The sequence below is a fragment of the Ylistrum balloti genome, unplaced genomic scaffold (genome assembly GCF_031769215.1).
Source record: "Ylistrum balloti isolate Yb309-2 unplaced genomic scaffold, AGI_CSIRO_Ybal_v1 Utg369740, whole genome shotgun sequence".
Taxonomy (NCBI): Eukaryota; Metazoa; Mollusca; class Bivalvia; order Pectinida; family Pectinidae; genus Ylistrum; species Ylistrum balloti.
The window spans coordinates 1,806,602-1,811,803 of record NW_026781950.1 but is presented as its reverse complement, the minus strand read 5'-3'; positions in this window follow the sequence as shown (position 1 = coordinate 1,811,803).

Sequence of the window (5,202 nt, the reverse complement as noted above, 5' to 3'; positions counted from 1 at the left end):
TTTAAAGAACTGATGTTGTGATGTTGTAAGTGTACGAACAAATATTACACCTCTTGAAACAGCAAGTGGCAGTAATATGATACGATGAAGGTAGCTTACCAATAACCTGTAGATCTTTGCTTTGCTTGGTATAAGATGCATGATATTATCTAAAGAAAGGCAATGACAGGTAAACCTTGATACTTATGGGACATCTGTTTCATGAGATGAATGGCATAACCCTTCGTCGTTAGCAAAGAAGGTTTGCGGAAACATAAATCCAAAAAATAAAAAAGAAGAAAGTACCAGAGGCAACTGGTAAAAGATCGTACTGGTTAAGCTAGGTATAAATTGGTGAATTTGGATATAAATGGGATGATAAAGTCTTAAATAGTAATAAACACATCAAACCCAAAACTTAAAGACTTAAACTGTATTGTTGGAATCATTGAACAAACAACATCAACATAACGATAAAAATTGCTTTGGTAACTTATCTATTGTATCGTTCTCCGATAATGATGCAAAATCAAACATTGTTATAAAACACATCGTTTTTGTTTGTTTTTGACCTTCCCTACCATTGACCAACATAGAATATTGAAAGTTTCAGGTATTCATCATTTGCTGGTGTTTTTGTCTAGTGTCTTAGCAACATGTATTTCTGCTGGAAAAAGAGCAAGACATAACGAAAAGTTTATGTATGTAAGTGCATCTTCCCCGTATATATAGCTCTATTTCTTCCTGTCAGTGTTGATTTTATTCAGTGGTCTGATAGAGTTTAAGTTTTGGTCTTGAACTGAGTTCTAGAAAGAAGGATCAGCTGTATAATACAGTGTTATTCATTATTTGTCTCTACTTTATCTAATTCCAAAATATTATTGAAAGTTGTAATTCATTAATTTGTAGTTTGTACATTTTGTAAGACTTCAACGTCGATGGCTCAATGCTAAATTACACATAATCAGCGACAAAGCAGTATGACAGTAGAGTTTTTGGCAGAATAATGTGGGACGCAATTAACATATTTTGACTATTTCATATACTACCTTTTACCGTGTATATAGAGTGTAAGAAATTCGTTTTATATTTCTATCTTACATGATAACATACGACGTGCTTTGGAAAATGATAATTATTTTCTCTTAGCATTTAATACAGAATATATATGAATTGTACAGATTTGTCTATTTCATTTATCTGTTTAGAAATAAAGGTAAATTTATCTATTTTCGAATAAAGTTATCATCCAGTCGATAAATGTGTACACGAGTTGTTGACAACAAATTCAAGGGAAGCATTTTTGACAATACTGAATACAGGAAGTCACATTATTGAAGCCATACAATTATCAAATAGCGATATTCTCTAAAATGAAACTTTTTTCCGATCCAATGCATATGCATTTTCCAGTTCAGTGCAATTTAATCTCTGTAGACACTATTTAAAGTTTAACCGAGAAATCAAACGCGGGATTTGAATCTGGTTCGGATTTTTTATCAAATCAGAACTGGTGTACTCCCATCCGCAATGCAAGCACACATATCAAACCTCTGTGGCATTGCAATATCAAGTTCTTTATATAAAAATTAATGCAAACTATCTTATTAAATCAATCGCAAGGAAACAAATTCAAAATGGTTTATGGAATATTTAGGGATCAAAAAGCACAAAATAAATTACAACGCAATCTTTCACCGGCATAAATATGAATTTTATCGTCAATACTTCTTCTTGACACATTCATTTATCACAATCAATCAATTATATGACGTTTAGTTATTTCATTCAAAAAGTAAACCTAGAACGATGATACGCTAAGGATGATTAATTTATATAGACCGTAGCAGGTAACGTTTCTGCAGTACCTCGCTCACTGGAGTTTGAAATATATACCGTCTTCGTCAATAAATGCTACTTTACCGCTCTGTGCCATGATGGCGGTTTAGCATGACAGCTAGAGTATTTCAAAGTACCAATAACGACGTAACAATCGCCTAATTACGGCTAAATAGATCAAAGCTTTACTCTAATGGGATTTAAATTGCCTCCCTCATCTTACCGGAAGTGTTAAATACTTACTGAGGGTAAAGGACATCCTAACCATTTAAGGCACGTGAAAAGCGTCATTTAACACGTCAACAGGTAATATTCCTGTATATAAAGAAGCAATGGCACCCATAATTATATCGTGCAGGGGGAATGATGTTAAAGTCTTTAAATCGTGGTTAAACTGTCTAGTCGTTCCCATAGCTAATTGATTCAGCTGTCATCGTGCATTATTACGGGCAATTGGTTATTGTGTAATGACCTGATCTTAACAGACAGTGAAGGGCAGGTTCAATTTTGAATAAAAACACAACAACATCAATACTTTCGGAGTAGTAAATAAGCAATGCTTATTTTTTGTACGGTCACACCTGATTCATCGAAAAGGCGGCATCTGTATTCACTGCGGAATATTCTAGTGTTCGTTTCTCTTCTTTTATATCTCATAAAAAATATGTATAGCGATTGGCAGAAATAATTAGAATGTGTCTTCTTCGGTAATAAAATACATTGCAATAGTTATCGGTAAATGGCAGAGAATAAATATATGCTTGACTTTTAATAGGACGTAAGCCGAGCATGACATTTAAGAGAAAACTGGGAATAACATTATAGCTCAACCCGACAGTTATATATTGGTTGAACATTTTGGTAAATACCATGATCTTATCATAACGGATCCCAAGCCACAAGGACATCAAAAGAGAAAGCAGTGCAAAAGTAATCCTCTTCCTACTTAAGGGAGATTTAAGATACTTTTATTGATTGCATCACCACTACAACACAGGATCGTAGGGAGTTTTCAGTTGTACTTCTCCTGACTATTAATTCTGTATTGTATTGTCACAACAATGGTTTGTTTTTCCCTAGTGTGGGTTTGTAGGGGGACTACAAGGTAGGCGAAGCGTAGGAGGGAGATATTGAAGGGTTTGGTCTATATTGTGATTGCGCAGAGAAACATTATCGGCATGTTTTTATGTAATACTACTCATACTAAATGTTATCAATATTTAATGTGATTCATGAAAACATATCCGGTTATAGTATTTGATATTAAAGCACTGAATCGCGCTTCGACCGACTCCGTGGAATAATGAATCGAGTTGAGTTTGTCTTAAGAGCAAGACCATGATATCGACCAAAACAAGATTTGATTCTTGTCTGTCAGATCAGACAGTTGATTTTGTATGACAGTCGACAGTATTAGAAATCTGTAGAAGTCCAATTACGTCGATTAGTGATAGATTTTACAAAAGACATACAAGTGAATTTTCAATACAAACAATGCCAGGATATAGGTAGGACGGTGCACTTACCGCATAATTAAATGTATTATGTAACTTTCTAATTTCGTATTTTAAACAAACTAGAATAACATTAAACAGCAATGTCTACTGTCTGTAAACTCGAAGATTCTATAAAAATACACAAATGAATAACACCGAATTAGAGGAGGATCAAACAGTACTACCAAAGCGAAATAAGATCACAAATTTACAATATAACGAAACACAAATCATATATATCAAAATGAAATGATTAAGTTTATCAACAGATTTAGAAATAATAAGGGAAATCCTGCTAAATATGTGTAGAGTGAATCTTGTCGTTTTTTTTTTCCGTTTCAATGACATCACGAACCGAGTCAAGAAGCAGTTTTGTATCAGAATCGCACAATGGATGTTTTTGGTCTTGTTCGCAATTTTATTTTCAACTGGCGGAAGTTTTAAATTTTTTTTGACTGCATGTTTTTTTTTTGCAGCAGATGACAGCATTGACAAGGTTCCATACAGGTTTCATCAAAATGATCATAATGTTACATTTTCAAATGTATTTCATAATTATTTTATATTTCATTTCCAGATATGTTATATCAAAAATGTTAAAGAGTTATCTTCCCATATTAACTTTTTTATATATTTATACGTGCAGATCAATGTCATTCTGGTAAAATTCATTGACAAATGAAACAAGCTAATTGGAAGTTTCATTGACTCCAACTGGAGTTAAAATGTAAATGTAACTAATTAAGAGATAAAGCTGGAAAATCGTATCAATTGGAAATATTATTTACTAAGTTTGAAAGGAAATATTGTAGCACATATGATGTTCAACCTTGTTTCCATCAATAAAACGAAGTAGATATTTTTAACTGATTTGATGTGGTCTTTCAATGACATATGGTACCTGTATGTGATAATCAGGAAGTCAGTGCAGAATATTACACTTTCAGTAAATAAAAGAAAGTTGTTTATCTTTTTACATAAGAATTTATATGTAAATGATAAAGGTCTCTTTGGCAAAACAATGGAGCATTAACGGAGAAAATGATTTTCGAAATTGGTCGCAATCCTGTATTTACCAAGTCTTGTTAAGATAATCAATCATGTTAACATTGTTTTTCTTTTCCCACAAAAGTGGTTCCAGTATTGTCAAGACCTTGAGTGCTTGGATTAGGTCAATAATCTTAATAACGGTCTGATGATCACGTGATAAAATTACAAAAACGTACTTCAAGCATTATATATTCATTATATTTGTCATTATGTAATGAGTACATACCTACATAGGAATTGCAAAAACTAGTTATGATCATATAGTTGAAAAAAATACAGTATAATTTTGTTATGAGTAACAGTGAAATAATGCGTCATTTTATTGTCTGTTTAAATAGCAAATAACTATTAACAGCATCAAGAAAAACTGAAGCATCACTTTTATCGAATCTGTCAACAATAGAGCACAAAGATCCTATTAAGATGTGGTCACCAAGATGAACAAACAGTTACATTAAAGGCGTAAGTAATGCTTCCACGGGGTTGATAAGACTTAAGCTTTATCCTTCCAACTCCCAGTAATGTAATTAGTATTCTATCCTGTTAATGCTGGATTCAGAATTCAGGACTTCAGAAAATCTCATCAGCCTGCGACAATTAATAAAGGCCATGGCTTTGTCATGTCGATTATCCATTTGGGACCAGTATCAGCCAGTCAATTGTTTCTAAAAGGCCTATTAATAATATGGACAAGTTGTACATTATTTTGCTAAATTGATATTTCCACAAATATTTTAATGTGTCCTGATTTCCTTTCATTGCTCACACCACAGCGATACGGCTCTGATTAGGTCTGATGCTGAGGAAAGATGTATACCAATGGATCGTGTAATGCGCG